The sequence below is a fragment of the Dermochelys coriacea genome, chromosome 2, assembly GCF_009764565.3.
Source record: "Dermochelys coriacea isolate rDerCor1 chromosome 2, rDerCor1.pri.v4, whole genome shotgun sequence".
NCBI lineage: Eukaryota > Metazoa > Chordata > Testudines > Dermochelyidae > Dermochelys > Dermochelys coriacea.
Window position 1 is genome coordinate 263440892 of NC_050069.1, and position 16275 is coordinate 263457166.

Sequence of the window (16275 nt, forward strand, 5' to 3'; positions counted from 1 at the left end):
GCAGCCACTGCAAGAGCGTTCCCTGCAGTGCATTGCCTCCTGCTCCCAATGCCCTAGCATTGTGGAAGCACTGGGGTGACTTCAGCTTCCCCAGGAGAGACTCTCCCAGGATCAAATAGGTGTCTCCGGGAGGAAACATTTCCCGATATTCAGCTTTTGCTTTTTCCCTTGTCATCCTGTCACTCCTGGGCTTTTCTCCCTGTAAGATTAATAGGAGCCAGCTTCCTCGGGCCTCCAAGAGAAGGAAGGAAATCTGGGACTGTCTGTACATAAAAAAATGAAGGGCAAGAGAAATGTGAGTCAAAATCTGCTCAGCAGTCTGTCCATAAGTTCACAAGGAGGGTATGACCTTAGCTAACCCCTGGTTGGTGCCCCTCTGCCACCCGAATGCTCTGAGGTTATCCCAAACGTGCAGCAATATTTCGCTTGGCGTACTCTTTCCCTTCACCCTTCTGTGTGTTTCCTGTCTCTCTCACCCTGCCACGCTTACATAACGCACATGCATGCGTGGAGTTATGGATTGTTTCTCCGCCGTTGGGTAGCATAAGCGTGGAAGGATAGTTATTGCTGGCTCTGATCCGGGTCCCCTCAGTTTCCCATCGCAATTAAACACTCCTGCCTCCCCCCCCCACCACCACAGGGTGCAGGGGTTGTGATCCAGGCTCTGCAACACTGCAGCTTGGGACTCAGAAAGCAAAATGCAAGCAGCTGGACTCACTCAGCTGCCTGCTTATCCAAGGGCTTCAGGCTCCCTTCTCGTCAGTTGGCTTTGTCCATGCTTCCTCTGGGTCCTAGAGACTGTCGTTTTTCTGAGTCTGACCTGCTGGGTGTTCTCTGGGTGTTAGCGTCCATGTGGTAAGGAGAGGAAGAGTCGGAGATGGTCTGGGACAGACAGTTAAAGAAGGTTGCACAGATTTGAGTGGGAGGATGGCTTGGAAATGCTCTCACAGGTAAAAACTAGAGCTGCAGAGCAGAGGTAAGTGGATCTTGAGAAAGAGCGCTTGAGGGTCACTGGGTCGGTGCCTTTCCCCTCCGTCCTTCCCTTTGGATCCAGGCTTTTATAGTTTGTTTATTATTGGCTGCCCCGGGGCATGGCGCTGCTTTTCAGTCCCTTTCAGGGGACTTCCATGGTGCTGACGCTTTGGAGACGGAAGCTGGGAGTACTCTGCACCTTTGACAATCCAGCCTCCAGTTTTGCAGAATTGGGGTTAAATTCACACTGATTCCAGTAGTGCAGGGTTGGGCCCTGAACTCATTGCTAGTGAGTTGGAGGGGCGGTGGGGGGATTGGAGGGAAGAGCAGGATTTAAATGAACAGTGCTGACTGCCCATTTCAGCCTGGCTGGTCCGGAAGTGCTGGGTCTGTCGGTGCAGATCAGGGAATCTGGAATCTGCGCCAAGCTGCCGGGGTTTTCAGAGAGTTTGTTTGGTTCATGCTAGTGTGATGGACTGGGAACAGCTCTGTAATAACACATGGGTTTGACATGTTCTGTCTGTCATTGTGGTGTTTAACTACATGCATAGAGCGAGTGAATTCAATAGCAGGTTCAGCAGAAAATGCAGGCAGGTAGCCCAGATAACACCATCTTTGCAAACACCCGCGTCCTTCGTCTTGATGCCCTGGTGCAACCATGTGGGGAGCTCGCCAAACTGGTTTTGGGTGCCCAGGCCAAGCGTGGGACCTCTGGCTGGATTTGAAGAGGCCACAAGGATTTGTGGGGCAGAAGCAGGTTTTTGGGGAACAGATTGATGCCCTGTGATCAGGGCCTGGGGTAGGATATTGTTGCTCTTATGTCTTGCTTTGTTCCTGCTGTTGAGATTCAATGATACTTGGGTTTGAGGAGGTTTTTTCGGGGTCACAGTATTTACCACTGGTCACAGACTCCTGTAAGGAGCAACCACAGGTGCGCAGGCCTGCTGGGTAAGCACGGTGGAGCCACAGGGCGTGATAACGTGCAACATGGTCTCAGAGTGGGAGATGCAGGACTCCACTGAGGGGCACAGAAACATGAGACCTCTGACTGTGTGTGGTGTGCACTCAGAGAGACCAGGGAAGGGGTAAGAGGTGCAGCTAGCCCGGTAACCATGATGTCAACAGTAGGCCTGGCACCACACAAGCACAGTATGGAGAGAGAGTCCCTGGCCTCAAGAGCTTGCCAGTTGAGGCAGGTGTAACGTTATCTGATTAAAATATGACTATACAAATCAGCCTGTAATGATCCACTCCCACTCTCAGCCGGGGGCCCCTTGTGACTTGCCATTTCTAGAGCTCACAAGAAAATAAGACCCAAGGTTCTCTCAAGTACCTAGTGATTTTTAGGTGCCCCATTTGAGATGCCTTTAAAGGGGACTGGCTATCAGAGGGGGGTGCTAAGCACTTTCTGGAAATCAGGCCCTTTTAAGGTGTCTCATGTTGGGCACCCGAAATGATTAGTCCCTAGAGAAATCCTTATATACACTAAAAGAAAAGGAGTACTTGTGGCACCTTAGAGACTAACAAATTTATTAGAGCATAAGCTTTCGTGAGCTACAGCTCACTTCATCGGATGCATTTGGTGGAAAAAACAGAGGAGAGATTTATATACACACACACAGAGAACATGAAACAATGGGTTTATCATACACACTGTAAGGAGAGTGATCACTTAAGATAAGCCATCACCAACAGCAGGGGGGGGAAGGAGGAAAACCTTTCATGGTGACAAGCAAGGTAGGCTAATTCCAGCAGTTAACAAGAATATCAGAGGTTTCAGAGTAGCAGCCGTGTTAGTCTGTTAGTCTGCTTTTTCCACCAAATGCATCCGATGAAGTGAGCTGTAGCTCACGAAAGCTTATGCTCTAATAAATTTGTTAGTCTCTAAGGTGCCACAAGTACTCCTTTTCTTTTTAAGAATTCCAGAGGAACAGTGGGGGGTGGGGTGGGAGGGAGAAATACCATGGGGAAATAGTTTTACTTTGTGTAATGACTCATCCATTCCCAGTCTCTATTCAAGCCTAAGTTAATTGTATCCAGTTTGCAAATTAATTCCAATTCAGCAGTCTCTCGTTGGAGTCTGTTTTTGAAGCTTTTTTGTTGGCCAAACTGGACAGTCTCTACGTAAAAGAATGAATGGACACAAATCAGACGTCAAGAATTATAACATTCAAAAACCAGTTGGAGAACACTTCAATCTCTCTGGTCACTCGATCACAGACCTAAGAGTGGCTATACTTCAACAAAAAAGCTTCAAAAACAGACTCCAACGAGAGACTGCTGAATTGGAATTAATTTGCAAACTGGATACAATTAACTTAGGCTTGAATAGAGACTGGGAATGGATGAGTCATTACACAAAGTAAAACTATTTCCCCATGGTATTTCTCCCCCCCACCCCACCCCCCACTGTTCCTCTGATATTCTTGTTAACTGCTGGAATTAGCCTACCTGCTTGTCACCATGAAAGGTTTTCCTCCTTTCCCCCCCCTGCTGTTGGTGATGGCTTATCTTAAGTGATCACTCTCCTTACAGTGTGTATGATAAACCCATTGTTTCATGTTCTCTGTGTGTGTGTATATAAATCTCTCCTCTGTTTTTTCCACCAAATGCATCCGATGAAGTGAGCTGTAGCTCACGAAAGCTTATGCTCTAATAAATTTGTTAGTCTCTAAGGTGCCACAAGTACTCCTTTTCTTTTTGCGAATACAGACTAACACGGCTGCTACTCTGAAACTTATATACACTGGCATGGTGAATCTACTTGTCTTGCTGTGTATTTCCTAGTCACTACCATGCAGTGACACCAAACAGCTCCCCTCTTTGTTCTGTATTCAAGAAAAACTCCCACTTGTTCAGTGTGTGATCTTGAATGTGGCTTTGCCTTTGATTCTTTAGCAAATGTATTTTTCCACTCTGTAGGTTACCATTAGTAAATGTACTTTGGCCCCATGTCAGGCTGATATTCAGTAACTGGGCCTTTGCACACTTTTTGTGCACTTGTTTTCATGCATACTGCTGTACATGCATTTGCAAATTGGGAATTTGGGGAGGCCAGGTAGGCATCAGTCCAGCCTTCTGCAAACCCATTGCCTTTGCAGGCTCCGGAGTATTGGTGTGCAATCCACAGAAACAAAGCATTTTTCTCCCTTTCTAATGATTGGTCTGTGTCAGTCCTTTTGCTCAAACAGGGGAGGCTGATGCTGTTAGCTCTGAAGGATCTGGGTTCAAATCCTGTTGTAGGACCAAGCATGGTCAATTACACATGCAACTTCAAGGGAAAGCAAAATCAAATAGAAATGTTTTCATTTATTTAATTTCATAGTCTAATAATATTTTAAACCGTCTTCCTGCAGCACTGGTTACAAACAAAACGACTACTACAGGACATGGCTACAAACAAAATGAAACTGCTAAGTCTTGTTTCAGTCTCCAGTGCACAAAGAAAACTGCCTCTGATAAGTAAATTGTCCAGTGCAGTTCTGCTCTGAAAAGCGACCTGGGGAAAAGGTATCGGGGGAATCTACATTGATTGGACCAGATCGTCAACTCTTGTCAGTTGGCACGGTGCACTGGAACTACGCTGATTTTTTGCACCAGCTGAAAATCTGGTTCATTATGTCTCTGTGACTCCACATCAAATGTGTTTAATTTACAAGTGAAAAAATGCTTTGTGATAGGGTTTAAATCACCAGGCCTGGAAGATGTGAACGTCAAGCTGTGCTTTCTCTAGCACGTGCAGCGCGTAGGTAGCAAAGATTCTGCAAGCCAAATGCTCTGTTACTCCTGTGCAGACCACACAACCACACAAAAAATATGCTCGGCGCCTCACCACGACAAGTGCTGTCACGGTCCTACCCGAAAGAGTGTGCTAACTAAATTAAACATTGCAGATGAGGATCAAAGACAGGCACACGAGTGCTGAAGTGAGACGGAGGTGGCACTATCTAGCGGATAGGACGTTAGATCAGGGCTTGGAAGACCCACATTCTGTTTCCAGCTCCGCCGCCGACTTGCTGTTTAGCCTTGGGCATGGCTTTTTACCTCTCTGTGCCTCTATTTCTTCTATGGCTTCTTTGTCTTGTCTATTCAGATTGTGAGCTTTTTTTGTGCAGGGCCTGGCTCTGACTGAGTGTATGTACTGCACTTAGCACAATGGGGCCTGGTTTCCAACGGGGGCCATCCTCTAGGTAGTACAATCATACCAATATTAGATAATACCAAGGATACAGTGGCAGTCAGACCACATGGTTACTGGGTCAGGCATGTGCCTATGGTGACAATTCAGTTCTTTGTTCCCTGTCCTCCCCTTCTCATAGGGTTAGCCACAGATGTGAGTTTTCCGCAGGGATCTGAATGACACAAAGGAGGTGGCTTGACCTAAAGGCTTCATTGAAAGCCTTCCACTTATAAGGGGGCGGTGTGGAAGTGGGTATGGTGATCCCTACATGAAGCCAAGATGTAGGGTAATGAGGCTGGCTTGCTTGGGGAAGGTAGGAAAGACTCTATGGAAGACGAGGTGGGAGCTGGAGGCTGGAGCCATATGACATAGGGCAAGGACAGAGTGAAGAGTGAGTGAAGCTTCAAGAGTGAAGCTGAGTGCCATACAACAGGGAGCCAATGCAGTGACTCCTCATTGATGGGACGTATGCCATGGTCTATGTGATGAACAAGGAAGCAGCAGCATTATGGATTGTCTGGAGAGGCAGTCAGCCAGGTATCATTGACCCGAAAGAGGGAGATGTGGATGTGGATGAGGGATTTGGCCATCAGGACAGGGAGGAAGAGGCAGAGTTTAGCAGTGTGGAAATCAGTGACCTGATTTGTGAGTGGGCCAGGAGAGGAAGGAGTTGACGATAACGCTGAGGTGCTAAGCCTGGGTGGCAGATAGGGCACTGGCATGTTCAACTGGGAGGGAGGCTGGAGGAAGTGGAGAAGGCATGGGAGGAAGGCTGATGAGCTTGGCTTGAGCCACGTTGAACTTGAGATGATGATGAGCTAGGTGAGGAGAGGTAGGGACAGAGGGATCTGGAGGCGAGAGGTATATTTGAGGGTCAGCACAAAAGTGCAAGCAGGTGAGGTCACCCACGGGTAGGGAACAGGTGGGGGCTGAGAACCAAGACCCGTGGGATTACTGCAGCACGGGGGAAGAGGAGGAAGAGGAGGAGGCGCTGCTGAAAGGGTGAAGGGCTTCACACACGGGAGCCTCCCATCCACCCCCATCGTGCCCTCTAAAGTCCCCTGGAGCAGATCTTCAGCTGCTCTTCATGACCATAGCCCTACTGACTTAATTGGCCACAGTGCCACTGTGCACTAGCTGAGGCTCTGGCCCTCTGGCTTTAGAAATGTTCCCTTGTAACAGTCTGCTCTTGAATCTCTCCTGACTTGCAAAGTAGCCTCCTCTTCCCATCACCCTCCCCTGGATCCAGCTTGATGCCAGCTGCCGCCTCTCCCCTTCCAAGCCATCACAGTCTGGCTCCCTGTGCTCCAGGAGAGAGAGTTCTAGCGTTGTCCTCTTTCACCCCTCTTGATGTTAGTGCTCCATGCCTGTTACTTCAGCTGCGAGAGGGTGTTTTCATATCATTGCCAGCCACAGTAAAGCTACCTGCGCAGTGGTGGGTAGTAAGACTGCTTAGCGCTTGTATTGTTCATCTCCGAATGCTGTATGAAGATGAATGACCCCCAGCGATAGGTAAGGAAACAGCATGACAGATATTTTACAGATAAGAGACCTGAGGAAGGCAGGCGGAGGGCCTTAGAGAGGCTCCAACGGCGATCTGTATCGGAGCTGGGGCTGGGAGTTCCTGGATCTCCGTTTCCTGTGCTTGGATCACATCGGATCCTCTGAGGGGAGGGAAGAAGAGTTGAGGAACCCCTCAAAACCAAGGTGTAGTAATGCAGGGCTGCCACGAGCGTGTCTGTTGGCCAAAGTTGTCACAGCCCATCAGCCCGCCCGTGGCCCAGCCACCACTGGAGGGTGACGGCGCTGCACCAAGCGGGTTACGCTCACTGATCAGAGGGGTGGCGTGGGTGATAGCTAGGGCTGCTGATTTGGCAGAAATCACAGCGCCCTCATGGAAAATTCAGTCAGAGTTACAGGGTCTGTGACTGCTCTGCAGGTTCGATAAAAAATACCCTGACGGAGGAGGGACTGACTGCTTCAGCAGTGCCCTCTGCCCCAGCAACCTTAATCCCAGCCCCATGCTGAGGGGAGAGGTGGCCCCGGGGCGGAGAGGGCTGGTTTGTGAGCCTGTCCAGCACTCACTCAAGGCATGGACAGCATCAGCTCCTGTGTCCCCCTGGCTTGGGTCCGGCTCCCCACTCTGGGTGTTGCGACCCTGGGCCCTTCATGGCAGAGGGGCAGCTGGGCCAAACCTGAGTTGGGCTGTGACCCTGAGTGCCAAGTCACAGTGCCTGGAGTGGGGAGCCGTCCCAATCCTGCAGGACAGGAGCTGCAGAAACCACCCCTGTGGGGTGAGTCATGCAAATAAAATCATGGCCAAATGGGAAAATCTCTCTGTCTGTGACTCTCTTCGCCACCGTGACATACTTGCAGACCTAATGATATCTCTGGTGTCCCTCAGCACCAGACACACAGGTCTCTAATCCACTGGGTTTACAGAACTGCTCGTCCTACCCATCACGGTGATATCATCACAGACGTTGGGCTGAAGTTTTACTCAGCTGTGGTACATATGAAATACCAGGCTGCACCTAACTCCTGTTGATTTCAGTGGGAGCCAGGCGCCTAAATACCTTTGAGGATTTGGGCCTTCTCTATCTGAGACATCTTAATAACTTTCCCAACCCTGCAGAAGGAGTTAAAGGCAGGGTTAGAACTTGGGATGCTCCCAGTACCTAAGAGCTGTTTCCAGCTACATTAGTGAAATCTTGTGTTTCCAGTGAGGGAGTCCAGATGCCTAGATTGGGTGATTGGTTACAGATTCTGTCCACACCCGTACAAATGTATCATGTTTCCAGGATTTTCATGATCCTTTCAAGGTTAGATCGAACTGGCATCAGGAAAGGCCTGCTCAGCAAGTTTGACATAATCCAGGGGCGGGGGATGAATATACAGATCAAGAGTTAAGAACAAAAATTATACGGTATTTTTTTTTCATAAGGCACAGTATGAAAAAAATATTATCTTCCTCTAATCACAAATGTTCATTGGACATCCCATCGGTGCAGACAGAGTCACCTAGGCTGCTTCTGGAACAAATTTCTCCTGGGAGGAGAAAGTAATTTACTGTCAGAGGTGATTCCTTGGTTGAATCCCTCAATCCTGACTGTTCCTTGGTACATATTCATAGGGCACCAGTTGTCATGCTGTCTGTTTGCTAATGAGGAGCTCATTGTTTTCTACTGAGTGCAGCAAGTGATGGTTTGATCTGATTGTGTGTATAATAATTTTTCCCCCTTTTATTTTTATATTGTTCTGGCAAAACCTGATTGCAGATTCTTTTCTGTTGTATCCAGCACTCCCTGAGGCAAACTGGCCATAGACCCTGCTGTGCGGTTTTTGTTTGGAAAAACAGAACAAAAATTCTTCTTAATCTAAAGAGAAAAAGAGAAATAGATTTGTGGTCTGGGGCTGCTATTGGCCAGTTGATCTGTTAGAATCCATGTGATCGCTTACCGGATAAATAATTATAGTTCCTTTATCTGCACAGAAATATTTTCTAAAGAAATGTTCTGTAGTGACATGGAAGTGGTCAAACTCAGTGTGAGCTTATGTTTTAACTAAAGCTAGTCGGAAAATCATTTCGGGTGTTTTTGAGTGAAAATTTGAAAGCTGAAAAATTTCAATTTGGAATTGCTTCTGCAGTACCTAGTGATTTCCTTCCCCTCTCTAGGCTGAGCTGCCTGGTCTGACTGCATTTCCCAGGATGTAACCCAGTCCACCTTTTTAGAGAGAAGAGGTGGTGCATCATGGGAGTCCCTAGTTGTGGTGTATCATGGGAGATGTAGTCCAGCTAGAGAGCCTGGCAAATCGAGGAAAATGGGGCAATGAGACAAACAAACTACAATACCCATGAGTGACTAGCAACATATCCAAATAAAAATATTTTGGATGTTGGCTGCATTATTTAGGTTTTCAGGCTTCGATTTATTTCAAATGTATTTTTCTGGTGGAAAGCAGACACTTTGTACAAAAAATACTTAGTTTAGTCGAAAACCTAATTTTCTATCAAAAAAACAGTTTGGTCAAAAATTTTCAACCAGCTCTAGTTTTCACTTAAAAATGGCAGAGAGGATCCTTGGAGGTGAGTGAAACAGTAAAGCAAGGTATTGCTGAGCCCGGATCTCAAACGCGCTTGAGCGTCTTTATGGGCAGCACAGAATGCTGGGAAAGCCACTCTGGTTTTTATCCTGTACCAGAACACCTCTTGCGGATGATCCCTTGTCACGGGACTTACCGGGGATTTGTGAGGCTTCCATGCAAACAAAGTCAGGGTCTGAGCCTGAGTTTCTGAGCACCCTGCAGCTACCCCGGAACGCTGATGAGAACTCTGAGGGCTCTAACCTTCCTCGGATCAGGACCACTTCTGCATTTCAGCACCCGGAGCTATGCCCCGTGACTATAATAAACACAAATATCCCTTGGCTGAAGGATGTCCAGAGGGGCACATATTCCGTGATGCAATAGGACTGGAAAAAGGCTAATGTAGTGCCCATCTTTAAAAAAGGGAAGAAGGAGGATCCTGGGAACTACAGGCCGGTCAGCCTCACCTCAGTCCCTGGAAAAATCATGGAGCAGGTCCTCAAAGAATCAATCCTGAAGCACTTAGAGGAGAGGAAAGTGATCAGGAACAGTCAGCATGGATTCACCAAGGGAAGGTCATGCCTGACTAATCTAATCGCCTTTTATGATGAGATTACTGGTTCTGTGGATGAAGGGAAAGCAGTGGATGTATTGTTTCTTGACTTTAGCAAAGCTTTTGACACGGTCTCCCACAGCATTCTTGTCAGCAAGTTAAGGAAGTATGGGCTGGATGAATGCACTATAAGGTGGGTAGAAAGCTGGCTAGATTGTCGGGCTCAACGGGTAGTGATCAATGGCTCCATGTCTAGTTGGCAGCCGGTGTCAAGTGGAGTGCCCCAGGGGTCGGTCCTGGGGCCCGTTTGTTCAATATCTTCATAAATGATCTGGAGGATGGTGTGGATTGCACTCTCAGCAAATTTGCGGATGATACTAAACTGGGAGGAGTGGTAGATACGCTGGAGGGGAGGGATAGGATACAGAAGGACCTAGACAAATTGGAGGATTGGGCCAAAAGAAATCTAATGAGGTTCAATAAGGATAAATGCAGGGTCCTGCACTTAGGATGGAAGAATCCAATGCACCGCTACAGACTAGGGACCGAATGGCTCGGCAGCAGTTCTGCGGAAAAGGACCTAGGGGTGACAGTGGACGAGAAGCTGGATATGAGTCAGCAGTGTGCCCTTGTTGCCAAGAAGGCCAATGGCATTTTGGGTTGTATAAGTAGGGGCATAGCGAGCAGATCGAGGGACGTGATCGTTCCCCTCTATTCGACACTGGTGAGGCCTCATCTGGAGTACTGTGTCCAGTTTTGGGCCCCACACTACAGGAAGGATGTGGATAAATTGGAAAGAGTACAACGAAGGGCAACGAAAATGATTAGGGGTCTAGAGCACATGACTTATGAGGAGAGGCTGAGGGAGCTGGGATTGTTTAGTCTGCAGAAGAGAAGAATGAGGGGGGATTTGATAGCTGCTTTCAACTACCTGAAAGGGGGTTTCAAAGAGGATGGCTCTAGACTGTTCTCAATGGTAGCAGATGACAGAACGAGGAGTAATGGTCTCAAGTTGCAATGGGGGAGGTTTAGATTGGATATTAGGAAAAACTTTTTCACTAAGAGGGTGGTGAAACACTGGAATGCGTTACCTAGGGAGGTGGTAGAATCTCCTTCCTTAGAGGTTTTTAAGGTCAGGCTTGACAAAGCCCTAGCTGGGATGATTTAACTGGGACTTGGTCCTGCTTTGAGCAGGGGGTTGGACTAGATGACCTTCTGGGGTCCCTTCCAACCCTGATATTCTATGATTCTATGATTCTATGACTGGCCAGGTGGAGTGAGGGCCTGTGACTGTGATCTTTTCTCCTCCATTTTCATGTGCTGGCGAGGTGCGGTTATGCTATGGCTCGTTTCATAATACATGCTGGCGGCGGCTCTTTCTTTCTGCAGATGGCTTTAATAATTCCCTCCCACCTCTCCGGGTTGAATGTATTCAACCCTTCCCTCCTACCCAATATTTAACGTGTAACATCGGTCCCCAACAGAACAGAGTTATTAGGGTCTCCTGGGAATAGCGCTGCAGATCTGGGCAAGTCGTAATGTTTTGACGGTGATGTCAAGTCAGGTCAAGGGGGGAAAACTGACCCAGCTCCCTCCAAACAAATTGCCAGCAAAGTTCTTAGCTCCAATGCAGGAGGCATGGTGAGCTCAGAGGTCACTAACTTCCAGTGAGAGATGCCGAAAAACCGCTTGCCCCGGTTCTTCCTTGCTTTGCCTTTTATTCATAGAATATCAGGGCTGGAAGGGACCTCAGGAGGTCGTCTAGTCCAACCCCCTGCTCAAAGCAGGACCCACCCCCAACTAAATCATCCAAATTTTTTTTCTTTTTTGCCCCATACCCCTAAATGGCCCCCTCAAGGATTGAACTCCTTGAGCAGGCCAATGCTCAAACCACTGAGCTATCCCCCCCCCCCCCCCATAGACTGAAGCCAACGCCAAGCATTGGGCTCAGACCGTGATTTAGTTTGGTCTGTCCTGCACCGTTACCTACTGGCAAAACCTGCCTGTTTCAATTCGTTTGAAGCTAGTTGGGCTTGAGTTGGTGGCACTGGATTGGGAGTGCCCCAGGACGAGGGAGGGTGAGTCGACAATAAAAGTAGCAGTACTGGTATTTTTGGATGAATTAAGCTGAGCTGCACCAGCTGTATTTCCTAACAATAAACAAGTTAAAAATAGCTTCTCTCCTCCCATTGTTTCCATGACCTGTATGGGTCCTGGAGATTGGAATCAGTGTCTCTCCAGGTCATGGTGTGGTGGGGATTTGTGGATTGATGTTAACACTGCCCCAGTCCATGATATACTTGCTCTGTGGACAGAGAGCTCTTTGGTCTCTGGGGCTACCAACCCAGGCACTGATTTTGAGTTGGTATTGCCAGAGGCTGGCGAAGTCCATTGCATAGAACACCAGTATATTCTCTCACCTGTGAAAGTGATGGGAGGGTGTTCCAGTCAGCTTCCACCGCTTCACCAGGGTTGTTGCATCTCTCAAGTCAGATGTTTGGTTTATGGACCGGACGGAGGTTCCCTTGTACCAGGGTCGCCGTGTTCCTGCCAAACTGAAAGGCGAATCAAAAACAGGAGACGGAGGCATAACAAGATCAGTGGCCAGAAAATGAAGTCAGTGAATTCCAAACTAGAAACAGGACCCTTTTTTTTTTTTTTTTTTTTTTTTTAAACAGTGAGTGTCGTTACCCGTTGGAACAGGTTATCGGATTGTCTCTCATCTGGGTGTATTCCAAATGGAGTGCAACGTCACAGAGAGCATGAAAGCATCTGGTATCAATAACGAGCAAATCTGCTGCTGAAAAGCAAAGCTTAGGTCATTGGCAGGACGCAGCTAAGACGCGCGTTGTCATTACTGATTCTGGGATTGATTAGAGTTGCCTGATGTGGTAAAATACTAGCGGGGATTGCGGATTTCACGTGTGCAGAATGAATTTGTTAAACTTGAAACACAGCCTCCACTTTGGGGGAGACGCTTGGTCCATGGAGCTGGCCTATCATCCCTGGCTAGCCAATGATGCTTCTCTGGTGAGTGCATCCACGAGAATTGGGAATAAAACCAACTGAATGCCTTGCAAAAAAGGGAGAAGGTTGACAGTATGTGGATGTGTCAGAAAAGAAGGTAAACTAGCTGGGGAAGCAGTTAAGTGCAATCCCCATGTTGAGCAAGTGTTAGACACGGTCAAGGAATAAGCTTGGCTTGTCCTGGGTCATTGACGATAGAAGTCGTTGAGAAGTGAAGGCCTTTTCCAGCGAGAACTGAAGTGTGAGGATAACCAAACGATGGTGCAGCATCACGCTAAGAAAGGTGGTTCTAGCGTGGGACAGGAATTCAGGACACCTGGGTTCTCTCCATAGCTCTCCTACTGACTTGCTAAGGTTCATCACCTTAGGCAGGTCACCTAGCCCCTTGGAATCAGTTTTTTTTCATTTGAAAGGAAAAAGAGATTAGTATAGTTTGGGCCTTTCCGGTGTGTTTAGGGTCTCTTCATTTTTAAACAGGGACTCAGTGTTGTTCAATGGCATTGACCCTGCATAGCAGGGAAATCTGCATATCAGATGGGATTTTCCAGGGCCTAGAGAACATCTGACAAGGGTGTTTTGTGCCTATGGGGGAAATGTGATAGAAATGCAGAAGTGTATCATTATCATTGCTGCTTTCTCTGTTCGCCCATCCAACCTTGATCTTAGTTCAGTCACTACCTGCTCCCAGCCAGACCCTGATCACTAATTGATCGCAGTGGTCCCTGAAAATCTCTGCCCAAATCCGACTGTAACTTCCTCCGGCGCTGGGCCCCATTGTTTGCACAGCACCAACAGCACTGTACAAATAGTAACAGCACAACTGTTCCTAGACCCAGCATTGCCAACACCACACATTCAAAAATTGCCAGCTGGACCTCCAAAAATTTTGAGGTTGTCTTTAAAAATCATGAGATTTTTTTAAAAAGTAAAAGTTTAGGGGTTTTAAATTTTGCTGCTGGTGTTTGAATCTTTGGGGTTCATGTTTTCATTCTTCTCTTTGCAACCAGAAGGCCTAGAGACCTGTCTTTGTTTTTAGATGAAAGCTGAGATTCTTGGGTATTAACATGAATCTAGGATCTGGGAACTTTTGAGACAATTGTGAAACTTTCAATAAAATTTCAAGAGTTGGTAGCACTGTGGGCATCGGAAAGAATCGTTCGTTGGCCATTGATCAAAGAGAGGGAGGGAAATATTTATTTCTAGAGTGTGGAGTATGAAGTGAGTCATCCCATCTCCCCTGAGTAAATGAAGCACAGTGGCACTGGAGTGAAATGTAGCACTCGGAGAGCCGCTCTTTGCGTAGCTCTGCTGCATTTCCCTTTTCAGAGTACAGCATCTCCAAGGAGAATGCTGGACCCAATCTGAAGCTTACAGGTAGTGGGCTCAGACATTGATGAGTTGCAGTGGTGCTCCATGATTTAGTGCTGGGCTCATCAAAATGAGGTGGTGTAGTAAGCCAGGAAGTCCCTGAGCCTTCTCTGTCCTATGAAATATTCCCCCACTGCAAATTGCAGAGCAGGTGCGCTGGGAAAAAGTGCATCCAAACTCTTAGCAGCTGGAGGCTTGTTTGACGATGTAAGGGCAAGATCCTCGGCTGGTGTATCTCCATTGGCTGTGCTGACTTGCACTAGCTGAGGCTCTGGCCCTTATGCCCTCAGTTGTGGGGTGGGGGCTGGTATGTGAGTGAATTACGATAATCCAGAGTCGAGTAAGAGAAATGGAGGTGTGTGGTAAGCTTGGGGTCAAGTCTTGCAGGGCCAGGAGATCCCTGGGGCGGCTGACGAGAAGGCACGAGGAACAAGGCAGCACCGAGATGGCTGCAACTGTGGAGGTCGACTTATATTGGCATCACTTGCTTGTTAGTTTCATCCTCACTCAACAGAAGGTTGACTTATATGTGGGGTGAGTTTTACACCGGTCCATTCAGTGAGGTAGGGTCCCCCTCCCTCAACTCACATAGCATTCCAAGTGTTTCCCTGGCAAGCAGTCTGCATTCTAGATTCTAGTAAATTCCTGTTTTAGTAATGACACAGCGCCATGCACACGCACAGTGCTATCCAAATAACGATCCTTTTAAAAAAATACAGTTTATCATCATAGATAGATTCACAGATCTCACCGTGGGTCTGCAGCCTGATTGCAGCTTTGCGGGCAGAAACCAGAGCTGTCAGGCACTGTCAGTGAGACCTGTCACTCTCTTAAAGAGCCTGCCCATCTGCTTCTGCCGTCATAAGCTGCAGCGGGGTGGATGATGGATGCCATCCTGGCCCTTTCCCTGCTCCCCTACAGGACCCTCGGGTCTTTCTTTAAATCCACCCCAATATTTTCAAAACAATTTCTTAGTGTGGTTGGGCTCGGATTGTTTTTAGTTTCTAGGAGATTTAATCAGACTCAAGTATTTTGCTTCCATCAGTAAGGGCCTGCTGCTTCATGCTTCCAGCACCTCTTCCACGCCCAAAGCCGCTAAAGGAAAACGGGCAAGAAAAGCTTTGTTCCTCTCCACTCATTGAGAATACTGGCCTGCCACGTGGACATCCCCTAGGTCTCCTTTATACGGGTCAGAGTGGAGCCAAGCAGACGTGGAATGGGTCGGCCTGGCCTGTCCCCGCTTTCTGGCCTTCACGCTCAAGCTGTTCAAGAGATGATTTTTATTCCCACCAAAAATGTTGATGAAAAAGTTTGAGACGTGGAGTTTAAGGCCAAAAGGGACCCTCAGTTCTTCTAGCCTGACCTCCTGTAGATCACCACCGCCACCCAGCACCCGCACACTGAACCCAACAACCAGAATGAGACCCAAGTGTTATAGCCCACAGAAGGCTGTTATGTGCCACAGGAAGGACTGAAGTGCCTGAGGCCCCCGCAGTGGCAGGGGAATCCTTAAATGAGATGTACCCAGATAATCCTGGCAGGCGACACGCACCCACACACTGCAAAAGTGTTTCATTGAAAACCCGACAATTTTTCTGCCCCAAAATCGAAATTTTTCAGGTTTGTGTTTTTTTTCAGCAAACACTGCCTCCCCTTGCCAAAATTCGCACTGAAATTTCTGTTTTGACCAAAAAGCCATGTCTTTTGTAACCCGCTTCCTGCTCCAAACATTTCAAAGGAAAGAAATACAACCTCTGCTTCAAATGTTCTTCAGTCAAATACGGGAGACAGTGCTGCCTAGTGGATAGACACTGGCCTAGGGGGAGAGGGGGGTTTCTATTCCCAACTCTTCAGCCGCGCTGCAGTGTGATCTTGGGCTGTTTCCCCCTGACCCCTTTACCTGTCCTTCCTATTTATGTCGTGCACTGTTTGGGGCAGGGACTGTGTCTTATTACGTGCTTTGCAGAGCATCAAGCAGGAGTACTTCTAGGCGTTACTGTAATGCAAAGGTAATAGTAGGTAAGAGTAGTAAAGGGCCTCAGATCAGGCCCACCCAGAACAACTGTCCTTTTATTGGCATATGAGAGGG

The 16275-nt window shown here is 47.8% G+C and overlaps 1 protein-coding gene across 2 annotated transcripts in view; it reads left to right on the top strand.

The window, feature by feature from the left end:
- The first annotated feature begins 971 nt into the window (after window positions 1–971).
- The window catches only part of ZBTB47 (zinc finger and BTB domain containing 47), a 54208-nt gene continuing 38904 nt past the window's right edge, over window positions 972–16275 (top strand). The window contains exons 1-2 of one of the 2 annotated variants that reach the window (XM_043509752.1): window positions 972–976; window positions 15188–15198. The gene's annotated coding sequence lies outside the window, so the exon portion shown is untranslated. Of the gene's footprint in view, window positions 977–12049; window positions 12469–15187; window positions 15199–16275 lie in introns of those variants that run through there. The other variant, XM_038392610.2, reaches the window with a different exon arrangement.